This window comes from Dromaius novaehollandiae, chromosome 2 (genome assembly GCF_036370855.1).
Source record: "Dromaius novaehollandiae isolate bDroNov1 chromosome 2, bDroNov1.hap1, whole genome shotgun sequence".
NCBI lineage: Eukaryota > Metazoa > Chordata > Aves > Casuariiformes > Dromaiidae > Dromaius > Dromaius novaehollandiae.
The window spans coordinates 160361211-160382758 of record NC_088099.1 but is presented as its reverse complement, the minus strand read 5'-3'; positions in this window follow the sequence as shown (position 1 = coordinate 160382758).

Genomic DNA, 21548 nt, shown 5'->3' with positions numbered 1-21548 from the left:
ACTGTTTAACGTTGTTTCTTAAACAGAGAGAAAAATTACACTAGATTCTATGAATAATATCTACTATAAAAGAGTAAAAACCTGACACAAAAAGGCACACTCAGGTATGTTTTAATTTGACTACTGGAACATTATCTTCATCCTGTACATTACCAAATTACCTACTTAGCAAAAAAAACCCTGATAATTTCACAACTAAGCAAGACCAATTCTATTTAAAACTACGAAATCAGGCCTTCACTGTATCTCAGGTAGTACTGTACTTGCATTTGGGAAACAGCACCAGAAAATATGAAAACAATGTTTTTTTTTTTTTTTAATTAGAGTAAACAACTTATTCTTTCACAGCTGAAGTTCACTGTGTTTTTGAAGACCAGTCTTTTCCCAACATAACAGTTTTATCACCAATCATCTGATATTTGCTATTAATTCAATATGGCACTCTTACAAATATGGAGTTAATATCAATACCATGGTCCTGGATCACTGCGGAAATTTGAGAAAATATTTCCTTCAAACACACTAAATATAACCTTAGAAATCTAACCAGCTTCTGCCCATGACAATGTTGGCTAAGGAGTCTATTTTTTAGAAAGAGGTGCAAAATTTTGAGAGTACACAAGACTTATTATGGGATGTTTAGAAGAAGGACCAAAGGTGGGGAAAGGGAGGGATCAAAGTGGTTTGGAGAAGAGCAAGAGTGGGAAAATGGAGGGATAAGGGGATAATGGAGCTGGTCATGTTCAACCAGGTTGCTGGTCAGTACGCTTGTCTGGCCATGCCCTGCACCTCATCAGCGTGCTTGTCCCTTCTCTTTTCTCATTAAACTTCATTTCTAACTATTTACCTGGTTGAGGGACTGTATTCTCTGTGTGTGTGTGTGTGTGTGTGTGTGTGTGTAGGTCTGAGTGTCAGCAGTCAGGGCGGGAACCTGGGTGGCGGGGCCCGTGTGTCTGGGTGTCAGCACCTGGTGAGATCAGAGTGTGCACATACCGTGTGGGTACGTATGTCAGTGTGTGAGCTCTACCGAGTATTAGGATGGCAAGTGGGAGAAGAGGCTCAGGAACCAATTATCAACGTAGGCACAAGTCTGGGAGAGACTGAGAGAACAGAGGGTCCGTGAGTTGGCTACTGGAGGTACCAGGAAGTCCCAACTGACTACTGGGAACACTATAAGGTCTGCGGATTGACTGAGAGGTCTGTTTGCATATGTATGTGTCTTCGTGCATGAGGAAACTGGAGACCAGAGGATGGAAGGTCCAGCTATAGGACAAACTGAGTGTCTAATGCCGGTTACAGGAGGGATCCACACACATCTCTGTCAGGCTACCACATTTGGCACTCCTAGCATATATATTGTATGTATTTCTTTTAATGTATTATAGCAAAACTTCTCTCCAAGATATCACTTCTTTAGAAGAAATTCTTACATCAGGCTACTCCTCTAATGAAAGAAGTTTGAAAATGTAGAGACGTCCAAAAGACATGTGAAAAACATAGTATAGCCTAGGTATGTCTAATCTAAAAGTAAGCATCTAGTCTAAGCTAGTAATTTTTCCTTCTTCTATTATTAGTATACAGATAGGCACTTCCCAAAAATGACTAATCCCATCCTATAATATGTTTGTGAGAGATGAGGTGAATCATTCTCTGAAGTTTCTCTTTCTCCACAGATTCTATAGGGAGCTTGGACACGTAACCGTTAGATAATTAAACTTAGGTGAAATGAGTCCTACCCAGAGAAGCAGAAAAGCTTCAAAATCCATAAAAAACTTTTCCTTCACCCTCCAATTTCCCAAACTACTGATCTAAGTAAAGCGTAAGAGTAGATGGTACCAAAAGGTATTCTTGTACTGATATGCTGTTTCATAAAGGGTACCTTAACCTGTTCTTTCTTCCAGACCAGTGAACTGTCATAATAGGTAAATGTTGTTTAAGGTCTATATCAGGTAAGAAAGAATCCCGCAGGCCTGAGCTGTCAGAGCAAATAATATATATAAAAAAAATGTTTAATACTCACTAGAGGAGTATTTGGCTAAAAACATTTTTGTTACATAAACAGTCATTTCGTGAACAAATAACCTCAATTTTTACCTTGTCCATGGCTAAGAAACTAAATTGACAGGGAAAGCTTTTTTTTCCCCCCTAAAAATAAAATAATAATTAAAAAAATGGCATAACTAGTATAGTTTTGGCACTTAATACTCAAGAATCTTTAAGGCTTTGGATAACAGGTGAAATCAGCTTTTGCAAATTATTTTGTGAATGTACTACCCTGCATGAATCCAGAGGGTCACAGTTATTGCTCTGGGGTATTATAATTATGGGGTATTGTAATAAGGTAGACTTATTACAATGGATGCAATGCAGATACATTATGTATAGCACATGGAGATCTACTGAGGTAGGAATGTTATTTGGACTTTGGTCTCTTCTGCTTTTAGCATTGTGTGAGGATGTGGCTGTGACTGAATCACATGGACTGATCTCAGCAGCAACGTTGTGATGATTTCTCATTCCCCCTCTCAAATGTGCCTGTCTCTGAGCAATCCTCAATAACCTTACCCCTACACACATACACCAAGGTAGATGAAACAGAAAAAAGGCAAGAGAGGGGAAGCATTATAGAAATAGAAAGGTGACCTAAGTGAATTTCAGAAGGTCATGTAAGAAGACTACTCCTAATTACGGATTTGGACCAAGAGATCTGTACCATCAAATCTGCTATCATAAAAGCTATCCTTTTCTGAACAGTCACTGGTTTCAGCCTCATTATTCTCTCCTTAAAATATCCTCAGTAACCACATCCACCTACAGGAAGCTGCCAACTAATAAGCTATGGGAGAAAGGTGTCTGAGGCAAGGGGGTATTTTGGAAACAAAACAAAGACTGAAGACATGCAGCTGATCAAAGAAACCTTCTGGTGGTAAACGAGATACACGGCTGTAAAGGAAGTCAATCTCTTCTACAGATTATTGCATTTCCTTGGAGTTTAGCATCTTTTTTATCTTACCAGAAGCAAAATGCCAAAGAGCCACAGCATGAGAATAAGAGGAAAAGAGAACTTAGGGTGAAGTGGTGCTGGAGTGGAAAGTACCTTCCCTTAGCCCCTCAGTTTGTCTCTCCAGGAGACTTTCACTTCTAGTTTTAAACTATACTAGCACAAAACATGAAGTGACTCTAAACTATACTCAGGCTTGTTGCAGAACTCCTCAAAGCAAATTAATGCCGGTTTCCAGTCTCAGTGTTGTTCCTGATGGATAAGGAGATGGACACACATTGCCTGGACTTTGTAAGCTGAACTGCTTGCACACAGCAAGGGGAAGCAGGAGAAGGGTTACACCTTGCCTATTAATCCCTAGATTCAAGCCAACTTCTAACACAATGATGGCCCTATTTCACACTGAATTCAGCGCTTAAACCAAGTTAGCTCTTTAAAATCCCACCTGATCCTTCACAGCAGTATGTTGTCATGGAAACCTGAATCAATCCACTCATTAATAACTTTCTTCACATGGGAATTTGACTGCAATATTCTTCCAGCTAGAATAAAATTACAAGTTACCCACCAGCCAATAACATCAGAGAAGCTTAAGAAGATACGCTGCATCAGTGATCTGTTAAAATCATGTAAATAATATTTAATAAATGCAACATGTGAAATTAATATGGAGCACTTTAGTGGTTTAAGGCCAGCAACTGAAGAGTCATTGTCATAAGAGATTTGAAGATAGTTTAAATATTAGTATACTTTTATATCAGGATATAAGTACTTGACCATTAAATGAGTTTGCTCACAGTGATAGCTCTGTTTGAAATATCTCAGTCAATTTATATACAATAAGAATTTTCCTTCATTCTTAAACTAAATTATGCTGAGAACTTTAATAAAAGTTTCTTTTAATTGTATGTGTCTATTCATGCTATTCTTGACTATATGGTGGCAGGTAAAAATGCCAGGAAAAGAAACAATATTTTCAGAGCAAGTAAGTAGCTAGTAATGTTCAAAGATGAAAATCTGATTTGATGAGCTTTTGTGCAATGAAAATATTGCCATCCAAAATTCTCAGATAGCTCTCAGATAAATATTTGGGATTTTGTATGAAAAACACACTGAACTTCTGATTCTCTATTATTATTGTCTGTCATTAGAACAGCTGATTGAAATTTTTCTGTTGAAACTGAAGAAAATGATTTTTGATCACTTTTATACATTTTTAAATATCTACTCTGCATGGAAAATAAATTTTTTAAAAGAATATTAAAAAAATGTACATATTCAGGCAAAATCTAAATATTGCTGAGACAGAAGCCAAAATTTTGATTAAAATCATGTCATGCTGTTCCCTGATGACATAGTTTATTTGTCTCTTGCCTCCATTCTCCTTTTATAACCAGCCTTGCTGACCCATATACATCTTCAATAAGGTATCTATGGCTGTGGGACTCTCCTGGTATACTGATGTAACATAGGAGAACAAAATCACTACAGACAAAGTGATTAGTCTGATTCACCCTGCAAACCAACAAAAAACCTGAGAGTACAGTGTTTAAACTGCAAATCCCGTGACACACCATGATAAACGAACTTTTGGGTTTCAGCCAGAACTTTTGGAATAGTCTTTAGTTGTCTGTTTGCTATTTCTGAAAAATCAATGGTTTTTAGAGAGGAAAAAACTTTTTTCTGACAATTGCTAAAATAGTAACTTCTGTGGCTAGACAGCTATAGAAATGCACTGAGAATCAGGAAACCTGGTTTTATTTTTGGTTTTGCCACCCATTGTTTGACATCATGTACACCACTTCACTCTGCTCCCCATTTCCACTTCCATATCTGGCCCATGCCTCCTGAGCTGGGCTCCTCTGTTCCTCTCGGCATACATGAAAGGCTCCAGCCTTAATTCACAAACCTGTGGGTTTTGAAGACAAAATGACAGTCTGCTCTAAGCTCCTGGCCAACACAAGCTGCAGCCTTTCATTGTGGATTTCCTGACTCTTTTCCAACATTTTCCAAACAAAGAATAGGTATCTTTTGAAAGGACAATTTAAAGAATGAAGAAACCACCTAAATAAATATCTCTATAGACTTACTGAACTGGAAAGAGTCTTTTCTTCTTGTTCTTTGTTTTTTCTTTTTTCTTTTTTGTCATTCATTCCTCAAAGCTAGTAGTTAAGGCGTGTATCTAAAATTACATCATCTGGTATCAGCTTCTAAATACTAGATCTTGCTAACTTTTATCTTCTAGACTAAGGACAACTGTAGCTTCAGAAATCTTTACCCCTATAGGTACTTCTGAGGGTTGATTAAATCTGCTCCTAACATCTTTGCTTTAAAGAAACTACATTCAGCTTTCCAACTCCTGTACTGCCAAGAAAATTTCTCAGACCTTGAATCATCCTTGTAGCCTCTTTCTGGGATTTCCAATCCAGCATTGTTTTTATTGAAGGCTGGCAGTCAGTGCCACACACCATATCCAACACCTCTCTCAGGTAACAGTTCCAGTCATCAGGAACAGAAGGACCTGGATGACCATTTGTTACAGGTGATTTAAGTCTCAATAAGTCACAAGTCACCCAAGTTAGGCAAATATAGATATGTTCTAACAGGGTGTGACACAGTGAGCTCAAATCCTAGCTACACACAGAGGAAGAAATAATTATGGTGGAAAGACATATTTGTTGACAGAGCTGAGTGTACCTGAAATCTAAACGTGCAGGGGACATGGGAGCTGCAGGATCAGTCCATATCATTTCCCCGCTAAAACTCCCCTGCTAATAGAAAGGTTCATGGTTAGAAGAAGAAACCAAAAGTTAGGCCTCTTTCTAGCTCAGTTACTGATTGATGCCTCACTTACCTTGCCTATAAGTACATACAGTCATTACAGCCTATAGTCCATGTTGAATTAATAGACAAAATGTCATTCTACCTCATGTAGAAAGTGTATATAGAATCTGTGATACTGACTTTTTCACTGAGCAGTCAGTGTGTCTACTAGATACTAATCTAGGAGATCTCAAAGGTGCCTTATCCAAAGGACTCTTCAGTGTAGCAGCACATCTGGAGACTGTTCCCTGGCTAGGACAGTTAATTTCAGCAGTAGTTGGTGCAAAATAGGTTGCGCCAAACAGAAGGGGACAGAACTGTGTGTTCCTAAAGCTTAGGAGAAACATTGGTATCCTGGTGTCAGGAGTATCCATTCATATCCAAACTGACTGTAACCGTGGCCTCTGTCTACTGGAAAGTCTGCCTCTCCTTTAAGTCCTTTTTGTTATTTTTCAAAACATTTTAACCATCTTAGTTGCAGTCATTAGGAATTTATTGGTGCCACTTCATATCTTTCCTATTGTATTAACATAAAGACAAAGACAGGTTTCATTCTTAAAAAGTGTCCCTAACTCACAGGCATGCAACGAACTTTCCTCACATCCAGTCATTCCTATCCAGAAGACTGACACAAGTAACAGCTTTCATGCAATCAGTGCCCAGATTTCACTGGTATTTACAGATATTATGAAAAAGTAGATTTTTTCCCCTTCAATATCTATCATTACTGCACTTTCTTTGTAAGTCCTGGGTTTTTAAAACTTCATTTTGAATATTTGCCACTGGCAAAATCACAGTCTAGTGTCATCCCTTTGATAAGTCTGTGACTCTGATTCACTCTGATGTTTTATATGTTCATCTGTAATAACCTCGCTGAAGGACTAGTTAAAGACTTGGCTCAGAAAGAACCTTCACTTTTAGCGTATCAGTTCCTTACCCACTTGTTATACAACAATTATTTTGCTGTTTCTTCCATCCTAACTTAAAAATCAATTTTATATAAATCAGTATTTCCAGAAGTCAGTAATAGGTGGTGTTTAATCCTCTTTTAACCTCTTTATCTAAACAACATCTAATGTTCTAGGCAAGATCTAGGCTCTTGCTGCTCTGTCTTGGTCAGAATACAAATATGGCTCAGAAAAGCCTTTTAACTAGGCTACTTAAGCAGCCTAGGTAAATTTAATGGCCAGGAAGGATTTCTGTCCCTCCATTCAGAGGCCATGGAGGTTGCAAGCTCTTCTAGGGACATTAAGTGTTTACAAAGGAAAGAGGAGATAGTGGGGCCAGAGGTCCCTAAAGAGTGATTGAAAGAGGGACTTTCAGGTCTGTCCCACCCGTAAGTGTTAGATTAGCACCAGCATTCACTGGGGAGCACTGGAGGTGCACATAGGACACTATGCTGTCCTAGGCTCTATTGAGGAAGTGCACTCCTTTACTAGCTCTTCCCCTGAGCTGTGTTGAAAGGACATGCTCTGATTCTTCCCACTAAAAAGATCATGCAATCCTTAAAAGATTCTAGGTAACTAATATATCAAGTGGATAAATGATAGCTATAACTCTATGACTGTAAGTAGCACCAGTTTTCCCACTCAGATGTTCTGAGATCCTGTGAGTTTTTGCTCAGGGGAAATATTGCTGTCATCAATACTAAGTGTAGGCCCACATCTTTTTCATGATTGTCGATAGTACTGTCAACTGCTGGTGGAGAAATATTCACAAAAAGAATCCACAGAGTAATAAACAAACAGTTCAGCCAACAGCAGGAAAAACCCATGAATATATCCAACTTTGGAGTGTTTTAGTGGCCAAACAGAACCATATATTACACCAATAAAGCTTTTTTCATTTGGACACAACCCTATCAGCAATGCTGTATTTTGGTGCATTAGTGTGAAACTTCTCCCTTAGCAAGGCAAGCCACATCAGTAATTACTCTTTTCAGTGTATGGATGTCACATCTTTATAATCCTGACTGTGACAGATCTCATCTGACAAAATTTCATAGAGTTGGCTTAGCTTTAGATGGAAGCAATATAAATTCTAAATTATGCTCTAGTATTTACCTTGTAATTCTGTAAATTAGAATTGCTTATTTCTTACCTTGCTTTTTCAGTCTTTCTATGCCACCTTTTCACCAGGGTGAAACAGGTCCAGCAAACCCTGCCTGTGATTAGTGGGCAAGATAGGATGGTCATTTTCTCACAAGACCCGCTCACATCTGCCTTGGGAGAATATTTGGCACACCATCGCAGTAAATTTTCACTAGATTTCTGAAGCTCAGATGATGTCTTGAACTCAGTAAACTATTAAACTGCAGTAATTTGTTAAGCCCTGCTAGGCTAAGTGGGCTAATTTAGCCCTGAACAGGCTAAATTACAATTTTTATAAATGTATATGACAAATTTTGGCTGAGACAATAGGTATTCTGGTCTAGGTCTGAAAGCTGTGATCACTCATCTAAAGAAGTACCTAATGTATAGATCAATCAGTTGATCCTAATTCAGTAGGCCTAAGTGATACTAAATTGTATAAAACAGTATGGAAAACAGCATATCCTAATCATTGTGGACAGAATAGGTAAGACTACGAGACAAGCATACATGAGTAACGTCTGAAGCGGTATAGGCCAAAGAGTTAGGCTAGGTGGAACTTCTAGGATCAGAAAATACCAGATGTGTGAGACAGAGCTGAATCAAGGCTTTCCATAAGCAAAAAAGCTAGAAGAAACCACTTAATTACCAAGTAGGCATAAGCTTTACCTTATTTAGATTGCAAGAAAACAGTGTAATCATATCCAATTACATTTTTATAGATTAAAATGTTTCATACTATTGATTAAAGTAGCAAAAGATGGTTCTGGCAGCTCAGATGTGTTCTTCTGTCCTTGAAATTCAGTTGTTGAACTTAGGTAAGTTAGGTAAAACTTCTGCACTAAAATAAGCAATTCTTCTCTTACAAATTTTCTTTTCATTTTGTATCCACACACCTTTTTATATATTTCTTGTAGATCACTGCAGCACATGCATTTGCTATAGCATATCTTCACTACATTATTTTTATTTACTTATATTGCATGATTACATCGTTAAATAAGAGTCTTTTAAATCTGTTTTCACAGAGACCCAATCTTTCTGCATGGATTTATTCATTTATTCTACTCTTGTGGTTTTGCAGCTAGTATCAGGAGGTCAACAAATCTAAACACAGTTTTACAGAGAAAAAAAATATTTTTCTTATTTCTTATTTCCTTCCTTGAAGATTATTTCTTTTACTGGTAATAAACAGAGCATTTCCAGTTCAGCTGTGTCCACACCATGAATGCTTTGCTGCTATTCCATTAGCAGTAAAGTGCTTCTACTGTACATATCTCCTTAATGTTGAAAGTATACATTTTACTCCCTTGCTTTAATTCCCTATATGCCCTGACTTTATTTAAAAAAAAAAATAGCAAAGTCATGCTCTGCTTTTTGTTGAGCAAAACACAGAACAGGAAATCCCTTGAGGAAAGAAAAAAATAACTAAACCAAAGAATTCCTTTTAAGGATGGAACAACCAAAGGAACATTGCTGAGGAGGTATAAAGCTCATCTTACTGTATTTCAGAGCTTACTAAAATTCAGCATAAGAAGTTGGAACAAAAAAAAGAAGAAACCAGAAACAAAAAGCAGGCTGAAAGAAAAAGCCTGGCTTACTTATCAAAGTGTTTCACTGCAGCATGAGAACAGCGTGGTCTTGTGGTCTGAGAATGGTAATGAGCAGGAAACTCTATGATCTAGCTCAGTCTCTGTGGGTAGCATCCTTCACCTCTCTGTTACCCAAGTGGAGATGATAACTACATTGGTCCAAATCATGAGGCATTCCTTCATCGTCTTCTCTTTAGTACTTAGGTATAGAGATAATGAACCTGTCAAGCAACTGGTCACTCCTGTTGAAAGTAGGACACCTGCAAATAGGATGCAATCAATTGCTTTGTACGAATAGAGAAATTCCTCATCCAGCCAGTGCTTACAATAAAGTCTTCAAGCTCTGTTCCACAAGTTCTGCTCTGGCCCCTCGTTATGTGAATAGAAGGTTTTTATGTTCTAAAATTCCAGAACACTGATCATACATTATTACTTTCTAAATTATTGAAACCCAGGTCACACAGATATCTCACTTGCACATAACAGCTGTGCTCACATGTGGACTCCGTATAATTTAAGAATCTGGCCCCAAACTAACCACACTGCAATTAAGTAGGTGTGAAAGTGCCTCAACAGCCTTCTCTGCTGACGTGTGACTCCAGGCTCTCCTAGTAACTCAGAGCTCTTCCACTGCGAACGTCACTGCTATGTACATTTTGGAGAACTGTAGCATATAGGCCAGAGGTCTCCTAAATTTGAAGTAAGCCAGATGTAGTGTATGGAGCTAGACTTTCAGAATCATTAAGCCCTTTTTACATGATTCTGATAATGCGGAAGTCCCTAAAACCAGTGTAAATATAAAGTATACCTCACTTAAAGTCCCTTTTATAGAGCCAGGGAAATACAAAGGTGCCCTACTGTAAAAAGAATCAGGTTCAAGAGCTACATGAAAGAATGCAAATTAAAAACCAAATTACTTATGCAATAGGTCAGAGAGGAATTTAAACAGCTCAGCTCGCTCTCCAGCACAAGGGACATCTCCTGATGTATTCATTGATCCTCTTGCAAACTAGAACAATCTAAAGAGCACTCGAAAGAGCAGTCCCTTGATTTTTCCTGGAGTCCACTCGCCTCCTCTTCTTGGTATCTCCTGTCTTCTACGCCAACACAGTGCACTATTATGAAACTGCTGGTGTTTCTGTTTGCTCCTGTGCTGAGCAGGGGTGGATGAAATGGCAATTATAGGATTGGGGGAGAGAGCAAGGACCAGGGCCTATTTTGTGGGTTGCATTTTTGGGATAGGAAATGCTGAACACCCACAACGCTCTGTTTTGTAGTGCAGGCTGTCTGATTGCTGCTGCTTCCTCCTCCTCCTATTTGCCTTGTTCAGAGGCTCTTTTTTTCTCTTTCATGTATAGGACACCAAGTCCATATTGCACAAGGTGGGAATAGGCTCCTCCACACCCCTGGGTTTTGAGTTTTATGTTGGATTTTATTTTTCATTTCAACAGCATTTAATGGTCTCTAGCTCTTTCAAAAGAATAAAAGGCTTCTGTCACTCTGAAATAGGGGAAAAAAAGTAAAGAAGAAAAAAGCTTCTCATATAAATGGAAAAATGTACCAATGCTTGCAAAGAATGGGGAACAAGATCTGTCTGCCTCTACCTAACTGAGAAAATCTAAACTGAAAGCGGCTTTTATCTATGCAATAATGAGTGTGCTCTGTACTTAATCCTATCTAGGGCCAAATTCTTGGATTTACCACTATAAATCTAATGAAACTCCAAAGAAGTGAATGACATGGGTCCTCAATTACATCAGCATGAGTGAGACAATATAACAGTAGATGAACTAAAATGATTTCATTTCCACAGCAAGAAATATGTTTGGAGGGCGAACAGATACATTCAGAACGATGAATAGGTATCTCCCTACTCTGTGATGCCCTATGGGATCTAAAGCCAGACATATACATACAGCCAGCATTGTATCACCAGCTACAATCCTCTTTGGGTCATGTTTTAATAACATTTACAACACATCACCTTCATGTCCATCATTCCCTGTTTTAATCCTCTGCAAGAAAGAACCACGCTATAAGGTTTGCTGCTATCAATACAGACGTGTGTATCAACCACTCAATGACTGTAAAGATAAAAGCCATTTTCCATTTTCTCCTCATATAATAAAGCAAGCCCTGGTCTTGTTTCAGTGAGTGTTCTACCTCAGGAAAGAATCTGAGATGGACTTTTCACAGATAAACAAGCCAAAAATTTTCCTGCCTCCATCTAGGGAGATACTTTCATCTATGTTTCACAAGGTAAAAGAAAAAAAAAGATTCCAGTTATGTGAAAATGTTGAAAAATTAAAGATGAAAAAGGTGCACCCATTTTTAGCTGATTTTGAAAATAAGTGATGAAATCACTTCATTCACCCAAAGGGAATATTTACATTCAGTTTATCAGGGATTAAAATTTCACCATTATGGATTTCAGTAACTGTTATGTCTCCCCACAGAACAGCAGCAACTCTGAATTGTTTTGCAGTGTGGATGGAAGATGATGTTAAAACAAGACATCACTTTAAGCAACACATTCTATAGAGAGAACAAAAAATAGACTGATGGTACAAGCAGAGATGTGCTGTCTTTGGAGAGGAGCTCCAAATGAAACTTGAAGTTTGAACTAGTCAAATTTTGAGAAACTGGGATCAGGACCTGAGTGTGCCCTTTCACCAGTTTTTGCCTCATTGTGCTGTTTCCCATACTGGGAACAGTTACAAAGCCTTTGAAATAAAAGACGGTCATCATAAAAGTATACACTACTGCAAGAAGAGTCTGGCACAGGAAAAGCAAAGAGATCTTTGACTTCTGGTCACAAGCACATTTTCTGCCACTTTTATAATGTCCATCATTTTTTCTTCATTATCAGTACCCTGTCAGAATGGTTAAAGTGAATCTGCTATTCTTTTTGTCCTTTTATCTTCTTTTGGCTAAGGTTCTCACCTTTCCATTCCTGCTTTCTGAACACAGCATACCGCACCATAGCTGGGCTGTTTGTTCTCTTTTTTAATGAGCATCGCCATTACAGTCAACCTCATGCGAGGGACAGAATCTGAAGAGAGATCTGTGCTTGTAGGCGCAAGGAAGAGAACATCATCCTGATCAAATCTGGCTCCCTGAATCAAGAGGTCTGTCTGGAAAAAAAAATCAGTGTTTGAAAGATGCTTACAGGAAATTGAACTTGACCCCTGGAACTGGGAATTTATGGACCTATACTGTTATATTTCATTAGTGAGATTCAGGTGCTAGAAATTACAATATCATAACTTCTAACTGCTAGGACTGAACTATGCGTTGCACGGGCAGCACAAGGAATTGCCCAGTGGTTCCAATGGCTCGTGATCATGAATCTTTGCATGTGTGTGGCTTCACCAGGAGAGCTTTGTAGATCAAGAGCAGTAAAAGAAATACAATATGGTGGTTGCACTGTGGGACTTATTCCTGCAATCGCTTCTGCTTTTGAGATTTTTATGTAACTGAGGTGTGCTTTTATTGGGCACAAAAAGACCATACTCCGAGAAACCATATGAGGGTTCCAGATATGAACAATCCATGCATTTTCTTCTTATTATTTCCATCATGAACAATGATGGAGTCAAATCAGCATCAGGATACAAGTATATTTTTAGCTGGCTTATACATCTTCTCTTATTTGAATGTAGTTCACTATATTATTACTTTCACCTGTAATTCACTCAGTTATAAGCAAGACACAAGAAGCAGTTTTGCCCTTAAGGATCTTATAATCAGTTCAACCATGCCTACAAGCATAGTAAAAACTATTGTAATTCTATGCATACATTCTGATTAATTATATAATCTGTAAGTAATTTTTAGGTAACAAAGGAGTGTATTAAGCACAGACAGTAAAAATACCACAAGACATTCCCTACTAGAATGTATCTGCTTTATAGTAGATTAAATTGTAGCTCCAAACTATCTAATTCAGCATTAATGCTTCCACTTTGTCAAATTTTAGTATTAACAGAGTGTGAAATTTTGACTAGAGGTAAAGAAAAGTTTCAGGAAGGGAAAGTTGCTGCTAGCAAAGGGAAAAAGAGAATTACGGAAAGTAACATAGGCTCTGGCTGTGTTGGATGTTTGTATTTTGACCATGAACAGAAAGAATAAATAGAGAACATATGTGACTGGTAGACAGTCAAGGAACTCTTAGGTCACTTATTCTACCCTGCTTCAGGTCAGGAGCAAAGAAACCCACAATAGTCAGCTGAGTATGTAGTATATGCAAGATTTCTAACCTAGGTGATGCAGGATGAAATACTGGCTTTGCTGAATCCATGGTAAAACTCCCACCTATAGTGTTTATATTCCACTGTAATAATATCTCTCCCCCTCAAAATAGCTAATGAATTTATCCTCCCACCACTCCAACTATGAGTGTTTTACAATAAGAATCAAATGTAGCCCTACATTTTTCTGATCAAGATCTTCCGTGACATTCAGGCACTTCCTATGTCAGTGAGGCTTTGGCAATTTAAAGTCTTTGGCATATTTCAGCCAAGGGTCATGGGGCAACATATATACCTAACCACCTACTGCCATTTAAAAAGCTCCCGAAGGGTTGAATCATTTCAAAATTCAACCACAAGAAGGGGTGGGGGAAAAGGCAAGGTATTCTTTCTATAACATAATGATCCGATGTTTAGAGCACTTATATCAAGCATCCTCCACCTGAGAGTACTTGAACTTGTCCCACCCCTCCTGAATATCACCATAAACATTATAGGACATTCTGAGTTAAGGACCTCTCAACTGCTCACTTCTTCCTTTGACATCTGGTCTGTTTTGTATATTGTATTTAAATATTTACTAGAACGAGGAGAGGAATCCCAGTCTCCCCTTTCCCAGCTTCGTGCCTTGATCTTGTTCCATTGCTGGCCCTATGCAAACCATAGTCTATGGGCATCATCTGAGGTGTGTCAATTCTGTGACTCTAGACCTTCAGCTCATATGGTAGATGGGTATGAATGGCATATAGATATAGATGGCATGTTTAGAAGTGGTTTAGAGTGACAAATCTGAGATCACAGAGGAGATCTTTGCACACTAAAGAGTTTAATTTATGACTTGACAGCCCAAGGCTTGTAACTTGGATGCTGCACATTCTCTGCAGTCTTAATACAAACACTAAAGTCACTGAACAGAGCACACTGTTCCAACTGCCTGGAATATCCATCTTTTGGGCTTTCTGGAAGTGTTAATCAGATATCTCCTGATACCTCTTTTTCTGTACTCTTCTATGGATACAAAAATCAATATCTCACTGTTTGGATGATGCTTGCTTTCTACTGATTGGCAGGAACATGGTATATACCCTGATTTGAAAAAAAAATTGTTGTTAATTTTTGAAACTATTGGTCACAAAGAAGTGCTGAGTGGCCTTCAAGCTCTTGTGTGCTCAATAAGTTTCGTCAAAACTGTCAGACAGAGCAAAACACAAGGAAGCTGGCTATCATGAAAACTCTCTTGTAATGAGTTTCCATATTGCATGGTACCTAGATGAAGCCACAGAGGAGACTGAGCAACACTGGGACTTCATTGCCCTCCATATGCTATAGACAGAACTCGCCATGACATCCAAAGGCAAATTTTAGTTGTGCTATATTCCTAGTGCCTGGCAGGAACAGGGCTGTGGATGGAAGTGAATACAGTATGAGTCATCTTGGAGGAGAGGGAAGCGCTGTGTTGTGAGTGGGAGGAAGCAGTTGGATGAGCTGGCAGAAGCTGTGACTGCCTCAGGGTGCAATGATCAGTCATTACTCCTGAACTCAATAGCAGCAGTGGCCGGAAATAGTTGCCGACTTCCTTGGCCTGGTGACTGTACCCGTCCCTGTTGAATGAAGCTGTCTCAATGGTCTTCTCTGAGCTAGTTAGCTCCTGACTGAGGCTTTGGATCATGAGTGGGTTAGGGCCATCTCTGATGTGGCAGGCATTAGAGAATCCAGCTAAGTCCTATGGCCAGGCAAGAAGTCTTCAAATGCCTAAGCGAACAGCTGTTCAGTTTTATTGCATGGACTTCAGTCTTTTGTTCAGCTCTGTTTGCAGGTCAGCCGAACCCAGGGTATTTGTGAGGACAGATGAAGGACATGATCTCATGATGTTTATCAGAATTGCTTTCTCCGCAGGCGTAGAGGCAGATGCAGGATAGGTGATAACCACACACCTCTGCCACCATATCAGGTGAGTGCTTGCAACACGGAGTGATAGGGACAAAAATTCTCTTGAACCTTCCCACCTGTAAGTCTGTGCTTAGTAATTATATGCCCATCACACGTATTTTATGAAATACAGAAGTGTGTCTTCAACATTGCCATGGCAATTTTGACATTGAAGTGAGGCCAGTGGACCTGTCATTGAGACAGCTTGGATCAATGGCTTGGGTATAAGGCAAAGGGTCAGGCATGCATATTTTTCCCTACCATGCTGCACACCTCCCCTTCCCAATGCTTCTACAACATCACTCTTAGAGGTGGTGAAACTAGGAGCCATGGAAGTACCAGAAAGAAGCACTTCCCTCAGCTCAGGCTCTTTGCTTTAGAAATGCTGCTTTCATCCCTTTTGGCAGCTTGTCAGAATCAGAATCGTGGCCTTAAGTGTGTTTATCTTTTTGTTATACAATTAGCCACATTGCAGTGTCCTGTGATTTCTTTTTGTGTCTTAATCTTTGTAACTGAATTGCAGAGCTATCCTAGCAATAGACTCAATAGAAACCTGGGAATAATAATAATTACAAACCTCCTGAGCTTTCCAGTCTGCCAAATTAACGTATGTTTTAATTAGCTATTGGTACTTAATTAACTCCTAGAGGCAGTTTATTTAAAGCTTTCCATGACCATTTTAAAGTTATTTTTATTATTGTATAAGAAAATGAAATCCATGTTTAAAATATCCAGAAAGTGCATGATTTTTGCTCGTTTTCACACTGAGTTTCAGAGAGAAAGAAAAGAGAAAGATGTTTTTTCATTTTACCTGTAGTTTTGCAGTGCAGCACGGAACAAATTCAATGCTTAACAGCCCCACCTCCTGGTGAAAAAGCAATGATAAAACAAAAAAATTGTATTTCTACTGGGAGTATATTTCCCTGGTATTTTTTGCTAGCTCTAGCTTATATAATGGAAATACTTCTTTTTTTCTTTCTTTTTTACCTTTGCATGACTGCTCTGTAGCAGATTTAGAGTTTTTGTTTACTGTTAGGCTTTATTCCATCATTTTTTATCACTTCCCAAGGACAATGTATTTTAATCATAGACATTGCCTCGCTCCTAAGGTCTGCTTTTAACACAGCTGAGAAAGCCATTATCTGTTCTTCTGCACCATCCTATAAGCAAATCTAAAGCTAGAAGTCAAGGAAAACACAGAAGGATGGGGGAACTTCTGAAATTGTTCTTGGGACAGTGTTTGCAGGATTAAAACTATTAGACTATAAGGAATTCCAAGATGATGTAAACCTTGGAGAATTAATCATTACATGACAGAAAATCGTTATCCAGTATCACGGATCAGTTTGATCCTGCCCTTAGGAAGGACATGTCCCTGTCTCTTGTGTACTTGAAACTAGACTTTTACTTCATAGAAGTTCCTTTTTTTCAGCATAATCTCCTAACCACAACTTTGGAAGCCTTTTATCCCCTTCCATTGATTCCTCACCTCTAAAGGTGGACTCATAAAATGAATGCCAACCCACAATGTTTAATGTTGAGAAGAGGACTGCTAGCATGTGTGGATATGAAAATAACTTAAATCCATTCCTTGGAAGCATGATGAGGACAATGAAAAGGTCAGTGACTTCATTGCTAAATGGAGCATGCAAGAAAGGAGCATGGAGTGCACATGAAGAGGGGCTGGATGCTTGACAATGAGAGAAACTTTCAGTATAAGTCATGGGCAAGGTTACTAAAGATCTGCCACTTTTCTGACTCAGTCCCTGCTTCAACCCCTGTGCCATCTTTAGGTTTGCCTGCACCTCTCTCCCAGCTACTTGTCAGCCCAAATCTTGCACAACCTTAGGATTCCCATCATCATGCCTGGCCCTGCATCATCTTAACGAGGGGAGGCTGAGTTTTACACTGAGCTGACTTCTGAACAGGAGCTCTGAAGAGCTGGAGAGGTGACAAAACCCATCCCTCACTCTCTTATAAAACCTGCTGGGTAACTGGGGGTTTAAGAGGGACGAGGAATGGCAAAAAAAGATGTTTCTTTTCTAAGACTGAATGTACATGATTAGAAGGTATGATAAATACATTTTTAAGTGCAAAAAGTACAAGGAATGTTCTGCTTTTGCAGGTACTAGCTAGAACATTTATAGCACCAAGCTGTCCAGCAAATTCATGGTTTAGTTTCCTCACTTGTTTGTTAAATTGTGAGTTAAATTGTATCAGCTAATACTTTCCAACAACATACCTTTAAATACTAATCAAGATAAAGCCTGAAACATTAACCCCTGTTGCAACACAATGCATTAGCATTTAAGGGAAATCTTCTCTGCCCATATCTGAAAGGGACAAACCAGTACTGGGGCCAGCATTTGGCCCCACAGAGTCATTATTCCATTTGCAAGCTTAACAAATGCTGCATTAAATTTCAGGAACTATTAATTGCTCTTGAGGTGGTAATACAAAATCAATCATGGACTTTTGTTTTAGGGAAGGGAGCAGAAGAGGAAAAAGGAGTACATGACAGGATTTAAGAGAAAATGAATATGGTTGAGAGGTATAGGAATGCGATGGGGCCACAAATTCAGAGATCAAAGCCCCATCTATGCATGTTCTATCTGTTGCTCAGACTTCTCACAGGTTGCTTGAGGCTACCTTAAAGGGTCTCATGGCTTTGTTCATCTCCTGTTGGTTGTATGGGCAGCTGTCTATGGTTTGCAGTGTACTCTAGTTTAACAAATAAATTTAAGTCACTGGGGAGGAAGAGAAGTGGAGGGAGGATAACTGTGCACATGCCTTGAGGTTGCACTGAATCTTTTACCATCTTTAAAAGGCTGTATACAGAAGGGAAGAAACAGGAACACTTGGGTGATGTGGGCTTCAGGTCCACCAGTTTCTAGGCACATAAGCATACAAAATATTAAAGTGTTTAAATAATTTGATGAAAAGAGCTAGAGTGACTCACACCTCACAAGATCAAATCCACAGAGTATCTCACCTCATCCACCTTACCTTCAACATTTACCAGTGCAAGGTTCAAAATTAGGTCCATGGTTCAAATCTAGCCCAGGATGATGGATAATGAAAGCCATTTAGGACTGAAATAATGGGCAATGTGGGTTCACCTCCCTGTGGCCAAGTAATCATAACATAAAACACTCTCATACCAAGAGTTGTCTTCCCTGGCAGTGTCATCAAAGACACTTAGAAAAAGACACTGGAAGTGGAAGGTGTAACTTATCACCTCTTGCTGGACTACACAGGGAGCTAGTAATGTTGTTCTCGTGCTGAATTTAACCATAAGTGTGCAGAGAAGAGTTTGTTTTTCCAGGCTGTCAGGGAAATGTCTTTCAGGGCTGAATTCATGCAAAACCACTCTGTCGGTGCTTGGGATTGGTACGCGGGTAATAGTGACATGACTCAAGAATCTAAGGAGTGGAACTGAAGGCTGTATATGGCTGAAGCAAAAGAAAAAGTGAAAGGAAAACCAGGCTCACATGTTTTAAAGCACCTAGAACACAATTGGGAGAACAATATATAACTAATAAATGATATACAGCATTTCACTTCTATTCTTGCTTTCACATTTTCCGTGAAGAAACAGCTATTTATTGCTCAAAAAAAAAAGTGTATAGTCTTGCAAAGCAGCAAATTAGTAAATTGTTCATGAGCAGTTCATTGCAATTTAAACTGTGTTGGGTAACTACATGAGAAACACTGGGTTTGCTTTGTGGACCCCACCAAAGTCAAGATTTAATCAATAGAATTGCTATGTGAGTGAATTCTGCAACAAATGAACAATTCGTGTATTTTATAATTCCATGCTAAATAGCTTTTTAGCAATTGCTTCCTAAGATACACTGATTTAAGCTTGCTATTCCTTTCAAAATTTTTAATTGGCACATGTCCAAGTTGAGTATTGATCTACTGGAATTTTTCACTGATAGAATACAATTAATAAAATCATATATATCAATAATTAATAAAAATCAATAATTGATAAATATTAATAAATTAATAAAGCTGGTAGACAGGAGTGGAAAGCAAATACAAAGCTGATTCTTTCAAAGTGGAGAAACCACTAGGTAGGATTAGGAGACCAGGACTGTCAATAGCCTTTTCTGTGGCTGCGAGCAAGCCATGTCACTCTGGGATGCCTTTATTGCTCTTCATTTGCTTTGCCACAGAGCACAGCAATGCTAGCAGAGTTCCTAGTATGAGTCTAACCTCAGCAATGTTCCCTAGTCTCAGCTGACATCTGTGTAGTTATATCATTACGATTCTTAATAGACAGTATTTCTCAGTGTGTAGCTGTATCTTAATGATCGGTGTTTTTCAGCAGCCACACATTTCCAACCTTGAAATGTTACAGGCTGTTTTAGCAGATTTCCAAATTTCCATACTACCCTGTAAATCTATTGAGAAAGTGTCATAGGTAGAAAAGTGCTGTAGGTAGAAAAACTAATCAGCTGTCATTACAGGGAATAGATCTGGAGTTTTTACTCTTAAGGGCAATGGAGAGAGAATCAAGGCTTGCATTTGAATTTGCAACACTAACCAACTTCTGGGTTCTGCTGACTTTCTTTCTAGATTTTTTTTTTCATTTTTAAGAATTTCCCACTCTGAAAGACAGTACTAAGCTAAATTTAAGCAACATCTCGATAGTTTTAGGACTCTGGATATACTGGGTGAAAAATTCACCCTCGTTTCAGAACTGGGATGATCTTTTTACTTGTTTGGCTTTTTTGGGGGAGGCAAATCATTTAGACAAAATGGTCTTTCTTCAAGCTGCTCTCTGCCAGACTGCGTAACTACGAAGTTCTAAAACCTGACTAGTATTGTCCCATTGCAAAGTTTCTTTGCTCATTGGCTGGGATGGAAAGAACCTTTTCATATAGGAATTCCGTATACATTTTTTCACAACATGTTGCTTTGCATTAGTTCAACCTATTAACTAAATATTTCAGTGGTTTATTAGTACCAAAGAGATGAAAGTTTCCCAATATGGCCCCCTTTCAGAAAAAAATACAGAGAGATATTCTGGCTTCAGACTAGGTAGACACCTGACTAGGGCAGTAGATTGTGACAAGAAGGAAGTAGCCTTGGGAATCTTCGCCACTTGGGGAGTATGGCCCCACCGTCTTCATTACCTCCCATATACATGTAAGGAATGGATTATTTCAGCATCAGATATCTCCTGCTGCCCCAGCTGGCCTGAAAGCTTCTGCTGCTGCACTTGAAGGCAGGGCAGGGGTAGCATCTATGTCTATAGTGGGTCTTTTAGGAGCAGCTTCCACCTGTTGTCACCCCAGCCCTACCAGCACTGACTATGGCCAAAGCAGGTTTAATAAGCTCATCTCCCACAGCTCTCTTTCTCTTGCCAGGTTATAGCCCAAGAAGAGATGTTTTAATTTCACTGTGAGGACTCCACAATGCAGTGAAGCTCTAACTGGGCTGCTGAGAAGCCTTGAGGGAGCCCTGTGCACCCTCTTACACGCTGCCAGGGGCTGAAATAAAAGGAATGCAGGCAACGAGTGAGAACCAGCATGTACATGCTTTCAAGAGCAATGCATTTCTATTCCCTGTTGTGCAGACTACAGAAGGGCGAAGGAGTAAAAGTGTTATACAAATGGTCTGCTGCACAGGTTTTCCATAGCTGGCTACTCTGAGACTCAGCTAACTGGTTAAGCTTCATTGTCTGGGTCTCAAGTGATAGAAGTACTAAATCCCACTGTAAAACGATTTGATTTAGGTTCTCAAGTCAACCACCAGCTTTTGAAAGGTGATCTGTAGAAGTGTGTGTTAGGAAATGAGAGTAGCAGAACTTATCTGTAGGTAAAAGTTTTTTGAATGGGTCAACAAACACACA